Here is a 14,566-nt window from a genome sequence, read left to right as displayed (position 1 = left end):
GTAGGTCCACATCACCTGCACCCTTCCCTCTGCTCACAGTATGCCTGAAGCTTACCTAATGATGATGTAACACAGAGGATTCAGTTTCCCCATCCTCTACCCAAACAGCCTGCAAACTCCTTAAGAGGAATTCCTTCTTTTCAGATCTGATATGGAACAGTGTCATAAGGAGGTAGTTGCCAACAAATGCTGAATGTGTGGCCAGGAACAGAAAAAATGCAGAAAAAAAAAAAGCAATTGCAAAAATTATACCAATGCCTCACAAGAGAATCTTTAGCATTTTTAAAACACTGCCATGGATTTTCTTGTTTCACCCTCAAACTATTTTATAAAAGTCAAATGATTTATCATGGAAACACAGATTGGCCATTATTTTCCCATTCCAAAGCAAGATGATTTCTGTGTCCTTTCATAGAAACCCTCCATGTTTTCCCTGTCTCTTCATCCTTCCTTCTATCCATAACAAGCTTCACACTGGTCACATTTAATACATTTATTTTTAGGTTGGTTTCTCTGAAGTCCTAGACAGTCCATATCCTCAACTTGAGGACCTTTGTTCTTTTTCTTCCTCTTTCTTTTCAGTAAGATGCCATAAACTCTCTCTGGTAGACAATTGCTGGCCACTCTTTTCTTTTCACCTTACAATGAGCCCTCTGGCTCTAAAGTCTTTTGCTGCGGGGCTTAAGAAGTCAGGAACTTTCTACGGTCTTCCAGCAACAGTCTCTCATAATATTCAGTAACTATCTCTTTCATTCCTATTCTGCTCTTTTCTACACCTTATCACAGTGATTTTGCCTCTTTATCTTCTATTCTCTGATTTTTCAATTGGTGCTCTGAGGATCACTGGGGATTCCTGAGAGCCGGACAGAGGCCATGGAGGGAGCTGTGGGGGAGCTGCCCCAGCCCAAACTTCAACCCAGACGACTGCATTGGGCTCCAGCTAAACTCTAGGTGAAGAAAGAGTTCTGAGTCTGAGGCTTCAATAAGTTTGAAAATCACTTCTTCACCCACTGGGTTTTGTATTAAAGATGTCCTGATTGCCTTTTTCTTTTTATAACACAGCCCCTCATCATTTTTTCAAATAATTCTCAATCTTTTTTTTTTTTCTTCAGCATTATTATGAGTTCAACATACATACAGTCCCCAAAACTTTGGAATTAGCCACAAGCCCATCCTCTTCCTCATTCTAAATCACAAGAGTTCTTGATTCCACCTCCAAAGCTCTCCTTAAAACTGATTCCTCTTCACTCTTCATGTTACCTGGGTTTGGTCTCGGTCCACCTCGACACTTTTCTTCCCCCCAAGAATAATCTTCCTAACACATCTATGTGCCTAAAGTCCCTGTGTCCTTGTTTTCCAGTTCCTCCATCCCAAGCCTGTACCTCTCTTTTACTCCATATCAACCCAAATGTAGGACCTCTTCAGGGTCCTTCCAAAAAATTTACTCCAAAAAAAGAACCAGTGAGCAGCTCTTTTTTTGTGATGCCTTGTGAGTGATCATCTGCACCTAGATGAAGCTGAATATCTCCTTCCCAGAAATTCACTGAAGTGGGCGATGAACGCAAACTTCATACTTTTTGTGAGACGCATATGGCCACAGATGTTGCTGCTGATGCTCTGGATGAAGCATGGAAGGGTTATGTGGTCCCAATCAATGGCAGGAATGACAAACAAGGTTTCTCCGGGAAGAGGATGTCTTGACCCATGGCCATGTTCACCTGCTACTGAGTAAGGGGCATTCCTGTTACAGTCCAAGGAGAACTGGAGAGAGAAAGTGCAAATCTGTTGTAGGTTGCATTGTGGATGCCAATCTGAGCATTTGCTACTTGATTATTGTTTTAAAAAAATGGAGAGAAGGTTATTCCTGGACTATGGATACTACTGCTCCTTGTCAACTGGGATCCAAAAGAGCTCATAGAATCTACAAACTTATCATTCTCTCTAAGGAAGATGATATCCACCAATATGAAGTCAGAAAACCCTTAAACAAGGAAGGTAAAAAAAAAATAGGACCACAGCACCAAAGATTCAGTAGCTCATTACTACACGTGCCCCGCAATACAAGCCCTGGCGTATTGCTCTGAAGAAATAGCATACTAAGAAGAATATGGAAGAGTCTGCAGAATATGCTAAACTTTTGGCCAAGAGAATGAAATAAGCCAAAGAAAAATGCCAGGAACAGATTGCCAAAAGATCCAGGCTGACCTCTCTGAGAGCTTCTACTTCTGAGTCCAGTCAAAAATAAGAATTTTTTAAAGAATAACAAATAAGATCAGGCCTTCAAAAAAAAAAAAACAGTGAGTATGCAAGCTAAACCTTACTAAAGATCTGTGGAGAAGATGGCAGAATAGACTGACAGCTTTTTCCCCATATCAAACCACTTAAGAAGTCAGAATAGACACTTCTCTCTTCCTCCCATGTCCTCTCTGAGCCTGGCCATCCCTCGGGTATTCCCTGCCTGCACTTGCCCATGAACAGTGCCTTACCTCTCTGGTTACTCTCTCTTCCACTTGCCACAGACCCACTTCAAAATTGTCATTCCTCCTACAGCTATAGATCTTAAATCTGGGACCCAAATATAAAAGGACATGAATTTGGAGTCAACTAGTCCTGATCAGAATCCCAATTCTGCCATCTAGTTGCTCAGTGACCTTGACAAGTTACTTTCTCCAAGCCTCATTTTTTTTTCTATAAAATGAGATAATAATACTCCTCTCAACAAGATTTAAATAAGGATTAATGATAACATATGTAAATCATAGAACACAAAACAGGTACCTAATAAATGGAATTAAAAGTAATTTTGATGTTCTTGCTCCTCTTGCTCCCCATCTCACCAAGCTTCCCATAAGGAAACAATTTCCCCATGTGTGAATCTTTTCTATGACCAATGGGATCACTCTACTATAGGATGTTACCTTTATCTGATTGATATCTACCAAGAAAGCTGCTCACCTGTGGCTAAGTATAGGCTATTTCTCAAGCCAAAGCCCATCAGAGAAGAAAGTAGTCACAGAAAAAAAGAACTGTGACAGTAAGTCCTAAATATGCAGGAAACAGAGATCCACTCCTCTCTAGAACTAATATCAAGAAGTAGAGGTGTCTGCAGCTGTTCCCCTGAAAGGTGAATAGTCACAGGGTGTCTCCTCTGCGGAGGGATGAGACAACAAGGAAGGCAGGCACCCCATAGACACCTCAAGTTAGGAATGTGTAACCTGCACAAAGATCTAGAGTCACACACAAGTCCTCCATCTTCCCACTGATATCTTCGAGCAAGTTTTGCTGCATAACTCAGCTGAACAAGTAGGTGAGTCCTTGATCTATACAGTTATGCCAAATGTTAAAGGCAGAAGATATTCTGCAGAGGATAGAGTCATGGTGGCAACAGTAGGACATGAGAAACACCAGGAAGAAGGGGAAGCCCAGGGGAAAGGCTGACTCATTTGCCCTTCTCTTTCACAAAATTCTACTTATGGTGCCAACTTGGAGGTTTCTGAGAACGGTTTTTATTACGAATGTGGCATCTCCTATGGAAGAACTCATCAGCTTCTGTGGCTTGTTGGAGAATCCAGGGAATTTCTTGTTATCTTTTGAAGTGATTTATAGAACCAAAAAAGCATTTGGAATAGCTAGACCAAGATAATGAAGTGAGAATCAACAAAACCCTAAAGCAAACACACAAATCTATAGATCACCTCCCAATAGAACAAAAATATCACTTCAACCTAAACACTATCCAAGATGGAGCCCAAGGAGGCACCAAAGCTCTTCAGGAAGAAAAAGGGAGGTCTGAGCTCTTTAATATGAGCTGAACTCTCAAGGAAGCTCAACAGATTCTCTCCTTGTCTTTGTCCAGGACCTTCTCCATCCCCATCAAAGAGTCCTCCAAACCCCAGCACTCACCTCAAGCCCTCTCTGCCATCCTTATATCCTTGTCCTTCATATTGTCTCAGAGAAAATTATTTCACAGATCCACCCTGACTTCCCTTAACTTCTTTACACCAACTACCATGCTGATCTATCATATCCTTAACTTCTCCTTCCAATACCCAAACAAGAGTAGTTCCTCCTCCCACTTTAGAGTCTATCGTTCTTTGCCTTATCCTTTCCCATTGAGGGTCCATTCTGATGGTTCAAATCCTCCCTCTCTATTAGATCCCTATTGCAACAAAACACATTGCAAATGTCTCCTAACTTCAACATTCTTGCCTTTTCCTATATACCTATCAAGTAGCTACTATCTTCTCCTTCCCTTTTTTGTCAAAACCAAGTATATTCATTCATTACTGTAAAGTGATTCCATCATCACTTTATGTGCATATCATAGCATGTACTGCAACACCATACTTAGATGGTATGGGTCAATCACTCCCTGTGGCCCAATGCAATCAAAAAACATGGTAAACTTAAGATGCATGGAGCTGCGGCTGACACACACAGCATACTGTTTTGCAGTAAACTTGTTTCTTATAACTAGAAATCCCATACTCTAAAATAATAATAAAAAGTATAGAAGAGTAATACAAAGATCATTAATAGTTGTATTATCATTATTAAGTGCTATGTACTGCACATGGTTGGATGCACTATAGTTTTCTATGATTGGAGGCAAAGTTTGTTTATACCAGTATCACCATGAACACATGAGGAGTGTGTTGTGCCATGCCTTCAGTAGTTGATAGGAATCTTTCAGCTCCATTAGAACTTTAAAGACCACTATAATATGTATGGTTCATCACTGACTAAAATGTCATTATGGCCAGGTGTAGTGGTACATACCTATAATCCCAGTGACATAGGAGGCTGAGGCAGGAGGATTGCAAGTTCAAAGCCAGCCTTAGCAACTTAGCAAGCCCCTAAGCAACTTAGCAAGACCCTGTCTCAAAATAAAAGAATAAAAGGAGTGGTGATGTGGCTCAGTAGTTGAGTACCTCTGAGTTCGATCCTTAGTATCAAAAAAAAAAAGAAAAAGAAAAAGAAAAAAAAAGTCATTATATGGCATGTGGCTGTATCTAGAAGGAGTTGTTCATTTTCATGGTACTTAAAGCCCATCAATCACTTCTCAAGTCAGCCCCCTAGATGTTGTCCTCAAGAACAGCTTGAGCTCCACATTTCTCAAGCCAATGAACGCTTTTTTACCTTTGCCCTTGGACCTTCAGCACCACCAACAGCTCCATTATCTGGAAAACCTGTCGACCCTTCAGATTCCACTTAAGAGTCACCTTCTCAATGACCTTCCCCAGGCCTCTGTGGGCAAGAGGGACTCCATGCTGGACTTCAGTACTGTGATCCCTCTCCTCACCTTGAACTGCATTTAACTCTGTACCTCTCTCCCTCTCCTGATCCCCAAGTTCCTTCAAAACACACACAAACTGCGTTTTCATCACCAGACATGTATGTAGGCCTCCAAGAAAGTTTCTTTTAAATTTACCTGAATTTATTCGCGTCTTTTATTATTAAAGAGCAAGTTGAAGCAAAGCTTGCCTGTTTATTTATTTAAGAAAATCTTGTGGCCTAATTGAAACTAGAATCAATTCTCTGTGGTTTTAGGGTTTGTTTGTTTGGGGGTTTTTTTCCCCCCTCTTTTCTATTTTTTAGGAAAACAAATTCAAACATTAAAATATTCTCCACATTGAAACTGCACCTCATGCTTATTCAAGTTCACAGTGGAAATACTCTCAGGCATACACATGCACCATGGTTACACACTAACACTGATGGTAAAAGCCAAGTGTGAAAGAGGCCGTCTGGAATGCACAGTGGCATAACTGAAAGAATCTGGACTCGGAGGAAGACACCTGGGTTCTAGTCTCAGTTCTGCTCATCACTTACTCAGGCAAGTCTCTTCTTCTGTTGCCCCATCTGAGAAATGATACGGCTGAATTAAATGATCATTAATTACTTCCTGCTCTGAATGGCTAGAATTCTTTTTTTTTTTTTGACTAAAGCTTAAAAGATTTCATATATGAAATACAGATGAAGGTCACAGATCTCAAGAGGCTGAGGAGCAATGAAACCAGCCTCTAGGAAGAAACATGAGCCAGAACGTTGAAGTCCCCAAGAAAGTTTTCCATGGATGGAATTTAAGATAATTTCCCCATCTGTAAAATGGAGACAGTGAAGATTATCTAAGTTAATCTGCATGGTAATTGTGAGGACCAGTTTACCTGAGGCATGACATCAGCTGTCAAGTACTTCAGGAAATGTTTTAAAATAAATTATTAATAATAATAATCAACCATAGGACAGGAAGTACAGTAGAAATTTCTCTAGAATTTAAACATATGAACAAATACTCTAACCCACTCAGTAAAGCACCAACTCTCTTATATTCACCTATAAAAGATACCAGATCTAAGAGCCATCTAGACTTATCACAATCGTGATCATAAAGAAAAGTTGATAAATATTACACTGATATTTGAAATACATCCAAATTGTGTTATGAATAATAATAGCAGCCACAATTGTGTTCAGGATGCACTTCAGTTTTGTGAAACCCTTTCATTTTACCAATGATAACACTGAGTCTCCAAAAGATTAAGTAGCTTGCCTACTGCTTCACAGCCCAAAAGACAGGGATACCTGGAGTTATGTAAACAAGGTTTCCCCTGGAACTAGTCAGAAAACTTCTAAAACACACATATGAATACATAGACAAAGTGATGCATGTGATAAATAAAACTAAATCTCCCTGGGCTACAGAGCTCATGAAAAGGATTTGTGTGAGTGTGTGTGTGTGTGTGTGTGTGTGTGTGAATAAAATTTTCATTGTTTTAGAATGGAAAACCCGACAAAAAGACCAGAGAAATGTAGCCCCAATAATAAAGCAGTATCTGAGAAACTAAATCCAACTTTTGTAATTAGGAGATGTGCTCCTAGGTGGAAGGCAGATAAGGTTTCATTTTCCAAGTGGACTCAGGAAGAGGAAGACACAAATGCCTTAGTGCAAACACACACACACACACACACACACACACACACACACACACACACACACATACATCTCCCAAGAACCTAAGTTCCAAACTGTATGAACACACAGGCAAAGTTGGTTCCAAATCAAAAGAAGTGGCCCTTGCCTGGACATATTTCCTGGAATACTCAGTGTGCCTTGTATTTGTAAAATTATAATACTCATGAGGTCCCTGATTCCATATGAGTCCAAAGTAAGAAGGTGGAAACTTTTCAGTTGCTGCTTTTCACAGACTAGTAGGGTCCAGGGTTCTTGGGTAGAAGACAAAAAGCTAAATCTAGGAGAAAAAGTCAAAAGAAAGCCTCCCTCCCTTACCTCCCACTTGATTATAAAGTGGGTCTGGGGGGATTTGCTCTGGGAATTTCATATCTACTCTGTCACTTTAATCAAGAACCTCACTTCTTTTTATTTCCTAAACCAAGACACTAACACCCTAAACAGAATCTGAGTCCCTAAACTCAGACCTCTCAATCCATCTCTTACATGATAACCAGAGTGAGCTTTGTCAAATGGCAATCTGACCATGTCACACTCTTCAATGAAAAATTTAAAAAAATAATTTTTTTAAATCTTCCAACAAACTGCAGTTGCTCACAGAACTGAATAAAGGCAAAATCCTTCAGTGCCGAATCTGAAGTTCTGTGACCTTTGGTTCCATTTTCTGTCTCACCCTCAACCCTGCAATTCAGGCTTACCACGTTAACTTGAGGACATAATCCCATGGGTACCATATTCTGATATGTCCCCATGCTTTTATTCAAGCCAGTCTTTCTGCTTGAAATGCCCTTTTTCTTTGTCCATTAGACAAACTCCCCTAATGCTTCAGAACTTAAAATGACTCCTGATGTAAACGTCACTACCCACCCCCAACCCCGAGAAAGTTAGTTGCTATCTCTGCAATGTGCTTTTACAGCCCTGTACTAACCTTTTCCTGGCATTGTCCTCAATATATTACACTTGCCTATTTTCCTGTCTGTCACCCCCAACCAGACTGTGATGGCAGGAACATTTTATATACCTGTATAGGCCCTAATTGGGGAGGAGAGGGACAGAGAATAGACATTCATGCAGGTTTGTTGGGAAAAAAAAATAATAACCATGAAATGTTTATGAAACTCCATAAGCACATTGTAAACTATTTTAGGAACTGCATATATCATATATTAGAATCTCTTCCTAACTATGTTAAATTCCAGGGAAACAGATTGCTGGACTGGTAAAATTAACTCACCCATTTGCTCCCAAATGTTGGCCCAGAAACCACATCTGATTTCTGATTTAAAAAAAAAAAATTTTTACTAGGTCATAATGGGAATAAAGTAATTAGAGTGAGATTTTTTTTCTACAATTCTCCTTTTCCTCATCCTCCAGTGTGTCTGTCTGTCTATCTGTCTTAAGATAGTTTTGTTTTAATAAGATAAATGGAACAGCAGTTCTATTTTGATTTTGCCTATTTGTTGATGTCCTTACTTGGCAATCTAAAAATAAGCAAGTCAATATTGGTCTTGGTAACAGTCAGGGTCTCAGCAGGAAACAGAATTCACCCCAGATGGTTCAAATAAAGAGACTGTAATAAAGGGACCACTCACAAAGCTGGGAGGATGGAGAGAATATGTAGTGAGATGCCCAGGATGGTCCATGGAAGAAGCAGCAGCACTGGAACCTGGCGAGAGCTGGAGTCATAGAGCAGGGGCCGCCCAGTGGAAGCCATGGTTGGGGAGGATAGCACAATTCCTGACAAGTATCTCTCCTGCCATTTCTCAGTTTGGGCCACTGATGCCCACGGGCCAAACACAACTGGAAGCCAGACAACAAGGGATCCCACGGCATAGCCATAGGGGTCAAATTCCTAGACACAGAGCAGATTGGGGAAGGACATGAAATAGATGAAGGGACTAGAGAAAGAGGCTGCACAGCTTCTCTCAGCATTTTAGTTGGTCCGTGAACAATGAATTATCCAGAAGTCTCAGCACCCAAAAGGGAAACGAAATCTGAATTCTATATTAATTGCTTCTAATAATTAGCTGAGTGACCATAAGCAGGTCCTTTAACTTCTCAGTACCACACTTTCTCCACCTGAAAAGCGGGAATAATAATCAACGGCCTATGAACCCTCAAGGCTGTTGCAAAAGTTAAAAGAGGCAACATAGACTAAAGGGATGAAAAACTGCAAAATGCTTGAGTCTAATCAACACATGTTCTGTTCTTAACATAATAACCCGAAATTCTTATTGAAGGTTTTCCCCTTACATACTAGGACCTGTCTTTTCCTCAGTGGGGGGAAAAAAAAAAAGATAGATATCACCTTTATTTTTATTGCAATGTTATAACAGGAAAACTTCATTTTCTCTGAAGCAAGAATGCTAAGCTAACCTTTTCATACCATGCTAAGGTTATTTATGATATCTTGATAATTTTATTCAAAAATAAAACCAAAACTTACCTTATTTTCCTATATTTTACTACTTGAATAAAATAAGAACTGGTGGTAGACTATGGACATTTACTCTTGCTCTCATTGTTATTAATATTATATTGTCAACCAAAATTGAGTCTCTGCAATGGCCTAGAGCTAAGCAGGGTATTCTTCAGAGAACATAACACATTTTTATGGCATTACTTCAGCTTGGTTTTCCAAACACTCCCAAAAAGTAATAATCATGGGCACCATAATTGGTTCCATTAGCTGCCAGTGATCAGTGAGGTCCACTGTCACTCATTGCTGTGCCAGTTGGCTAACTATGACCACCTGCAGATTTGGGCTCGTGAATGTTCTAGGAGAGTTGTCTGCTCCAAGCCTGTTCCTAAAGCCTTGATAAAAATTAATCACAAATCATCACAGAGAATTCCTAGTGGGGATTTTAGCAGCCATGACTGGAGTTGGGAAGTCTTTGAGTTCAGTCATATATTGACCTAGAGATACACAATCCCAAGAAGCAATAGGGTAACAGAAAGAAGGTAGGTAAAAACAAAAAGAGTAGAATTAAAACCCCAGCTTCCCAACTTACTGGTTGTGTGCCTATGGACAATTCACTAAATGTGGCTGAGCCTCAACAAAGTAGGAGAATAATTTCTACCTTATAGGAGTGTCATAGAAATAAATGAGATAAAATAATACGGTACATTTGGTCTGATGCCTAGCAGATAGCAGGTGCTCACTAAATAAACATAATGGTGCTAATTATGAGGATAGGCTACAATGTCCCGAACCAGAAGCGGTGACTGTGGGTGAAGACGTCTAAAATGGATGAAGATAATACTTGGCATTCTCTTCAGACAGCAATCAAGGTTGATCAACGTTCCTTGGCTGTAGTAGATAGCTACTGTGTGTCTGCCTACCATGCCTTCATCTTTTTGAGAATAGCACTGCCCTTTGTAATGGGGATGGTGTCTCTCCTTATACCTCTGTCCAGCTCTGCTGGAGCTGACCAGCCCTACTTTGCATGCTTCTCTATTCCACCTCAGAGACCATGTGATCCAGCCAGACCAATCAAGAGTTCTATCCCAGAATTTTCCCAACTGGCACAAGAGAAAAGAGCCTTTTCCACTCAGGTGTCAAAGCTAAGATGTGGCCTCTCACCTATCTGTGCCCAAAGCTGAAATCTCTTGGTGAAAACAGACCTTAGAAAAAGGAACTGATACAGGATGAAGCCAGGCATCCCTGGGCCAGCTGTACCCTTGCCCATCCATCCTACCATTTGTTTACCAGAGCCATTAGGTTTCCTTTGTGCTTATGCCAGTTAAATTGGCTTCTGTCATGCCCAATGATGCCGAGTAACACAGTGGCCACGAATGTCAAGACCTTCACTTAAGACCACATTTTTCCACCTCTTCAGAACAGAGTATAAAAGAAATAGCCATGATGAATTCCTTGGTGACAGGGACAAGGGAGGCAGCATTCCTTCCTTCCCTTGGTTAGTCATTCAACAACCATTATGAGCTTTTACTATGTCCCATGCATGAACTTAAGAGAATTCAACAGTGTCCCTATCTTCATAGTCTAGAGGTCAACATGAAAATTAGAAATCATAAGATAATTTCATTAATAAAGATACAAATGAAGTGCACAGAGCATAAAAGTTGTCTTTAAGGCCCTCACAGAAGAACTTAAGGCTTGAAAGTTCAGCAATTTTCCATAACAATGCTTTCTCAAACTCTCTATCGCAAAAGACCAGTTTTATGATGGATGTGTGTATGTGTTTGCATGTGCATGTGTCTTCTGTCCAATCCTTTGCAGACTGGTTCATGGTCCTATTGCACTTGAATTTGACCACTACAGAGTTTGTACAGCCCGTGCCTCACCACACAAGTTCAACAACTCCTAAACATTCCATTCAATGAATCAAGTTCAAGCTCTTGGATTTTGCAGCAATATCAAGTTGATATAAAAGTTTCTAAATATTTACTGTCCATTTCTGTGCTTCTCTTGTCACAAAGGAATAGCTAAGAGTTCATGGCTAGCAGTGATTCCACAAAGCATGCTGTGACTGAGCATCTCAAGTATCCTTGTCAAGGCTGGAAAGGATGCAACCATAAGGAAAATGAAGTTCCTTCTGGGAGGTAAAACACAAAACAACGTGTTTCCAGTCACCTTCACTATGCTGACTGGTTCCTGGATGAGAGCAAGATTTCCCTTTACTTTACGGATATTACACTCCTAAGGAAAGAAACAGATTAGAAGGTGATATGGTCAGCAGGGAAAATTTTTTTTTTTTTAAAAGGCATCATCTCCAGAGTCTGCCCAGTCCTGGCACTGACACATCCTAAATGTCTGTCTTTATGTATTTTTCTCTTTTTTACCCAAGAATTTAGGTAATACAAGGATCTGATTGGGAACTCTTCAGCTGTGACAGCTGAACTTTCTCTAACTCTAGAGATGGGTACAATTGAATTGAAGATCACCAAACACTGGAATCTTCCCAACAAGTTCCTCCCTTTCTTCTGAGCACTGACTCAGGTGACCCTTGTCCTAGTGCATTTCATGAGCTAGTAAGGGAACAGAATCCTCTGGCCAAGCCAGTAAACACAAGTCAGTTGGCAAAACATCTGAGTTTTCTCCCAACATAGATGAAGAACTGAAAATTCAAATGTGTTAGTTGGTTATCTTAATAACTATTCCCAAATTTGGTGGCCTAAAATAAGATGAACTCATCATAGGTCACAAGTCTGCAGGTCAGCTGGATGCTTCTGCTCTTCTGCTCCAGGCAGCTCTTGGCTGGACTTGCTCATGTGTTCTGCAGTCTGCTGATGGATCAACTGAGCACTGCCTTGTCTAGGAGAGTCTCACACACATGGCTGGTGGTTGGCTGGTTCCTGGCAGCTGGTTTGACTGCCAGTCCTACTATAGCAGTTACTCATCACCAGTAAGCTGTGGAGTCCAATTCAGATGACAGTAGCTAGGTCTTTTGAGGGTTTGAATTAGAAACACCATCATTGCTGCCTTAATCTCTGTGCAGATCACAAGATCACCCAAATAGGGAAATGGATTCCAGTCCTTGATAGAAGCAGCTATGGAGTAAGTTTGTCAAGGGCTTGAGTTTGGGGAGCTGATAACTGGAGGTGTTTTTGCAATCTTCCCTGTCTGGCTTCCTCTTTGCCTTTTAGGTGTTACTTCTGGATTGTCACCCTCTCAACATTGAGTGTCTGAATCCTTAAAGTCCAGCCCTAGTACCATAGAAAATTCCCCAAGGTAAATACCACTTTCTGCTGTTTTGCTAAGCAAGGACCACATCTCACTACATACTTTCTTGAAAACTTCAAGCAATATTGAGCTGAATATCCTTTATTTGAGGAGGTGAAAGGTTCTCAAGAATATGTTATACTTAACATGTTAGAAAAAAATCATGCAAAAATATGGGAATGATAGATTCTAATTTTAATCCAGTCATTTAGTTATTCATTTAATAAATGCTAACTTAATACCCACTAAATGCATGATATACCTAAGCTGTTCAGGGGTATATAAATATAATTTAGACCTCCACAGTGCCCTTAAGAAAACATGGCCTCCATAGTAAAGGTTTAAGTGTTTGGCACCTCAGTTGTCCCAACAAATACAGTCATTTAGTTCTTTTATTCAGTAACCCATGAGCACCTCAAAATGTGTATCTCATTCTATCTACATTTAACACTTAATGCTTAATGACTTAATGCTTAATGACTGCTGAAATGAAATTAAGTAAACATCTAACATCTAGAACAAAAGAAAACTATAAACATTTCATATAAAACTCACTCTTCACAGACAGAATGGTTTGATTTACCTTTCCCCTCCATCTAACAGAATAAAGACATGTGGAAAGGGCTTAATGAGTTTATAAGTCAATAAAAAGAGCATTTTTCTCTTTCCCTTCCTCTTTGCAGAAGCGTCTCCTGGTTGGAAGAGGCAAGCAGATAAAAAGCAGAGTTGGGTGCTTTTGAAGATGGACTATCAACAAAAGATCTTCTAAATCAATTCGCCACCAGGAACAGGATGCAGGCACTTTTCAGAAATGTCTCACAAAGAAGCTCCGAGAAGGATTCTGAGGGCAGAAGGAGCTGTTTCTCTCTGGAGATGGAAATTGAGGAAGGCCATGAGGCTTGGGCCTGTGATTTTTATTGTGGGTCAGAAGTAACTCTGCAGCCTCTACCTCAGCACAGGCCATTCACCGGAGGTCAAAGCATGTTCTCCAGGTCACCAGGGTGTTGTCCTGTCAGGCCAGAAAGTCAGGTTCCCCAGTTTCTCTGCCCAGGCTCTTAGCCCTCTCTGCCAGCACCAGGCCTGACACACAGTGACCGCTAACAGAGGAACAAGCAGCACTGAGGAGAAGCATCAACTTGAGCATGTGCCAGCCCATCTGCAAATTCCACAGACTGGGGGCACAGAGGTGGCCTCAAACCCCCACTGAATTTTAAAAACAGGGATGTCAAATGAGGGAGCCTGACATCAGCCAGACCTCACTGGCCCCTGTACCTAAGGAGACAGGCGGTCATGCCCCAAAGTATGATTTTGCATATGTACCCTCAGTTCCTAAAAACTGATGTTCCAACTAATCTCATTTTCAATGGCCTTTAAAGAAAAAAAAAATAGACTTCTTTAAAGCAATTTTAAGTTCACAGAAAAATTAAGCAGAACTAAATGACCACTTTCAATTATATAATTGGGGTCAATAAATATGCTTTGAGCCATGTGCTAGATGAAAATGTTGCAAATAAGGCTGCATTGTCCCAAGGCCAACTTGTTCACAGTGGGTAAGAAAGAAAAATAAACGGATGATTACAGGATAGGATAATCATCATTAGGACAAAGGTAAGCAGAGAATGTTAGAGTAACCCTGCAGAGAGGCGCTTAAGGCATGCCAGGGGGTCCTCAAATTCGTCTGGGATATGTAATGGTTGAGTTGGGCTTCAAAGAATGCATGGAGTTTTATTGAGTACAGGGACACTCCATCCAGTCTAGGAAACATTGATATCCTTGTGATATCCTGCCCAAACCCAAGGCCAAAGGAGCCTTAGCAAAATTCCCTGCAGTTACCTTAGCTAAATCTAGGAAGTCCCCTATTTCCATGGGGGGGCTTTTTGCTCTAATTCTTTACTTTCTTCCCATTTCTC

This window comes from Ictidomys tridecemlineatus, chromosome 4 (assembly GCF_052094955.1).
Source record: "Ictidomys tridecemlineatus isolate mIctTri1 chromosome 4, mIctTri1.hap1, whole genome shotgun sequence".
Taxonomy (NCBI): domain Eukaryota; kingdom Metazoa; phylum Chordata; class Mammalia; order Rodentia; family Sciuridae; genus Ictidomys; species Ictidomys tridecemlineatus.
Note: the sequence above shows the minus strand (reverse complement) of the source record.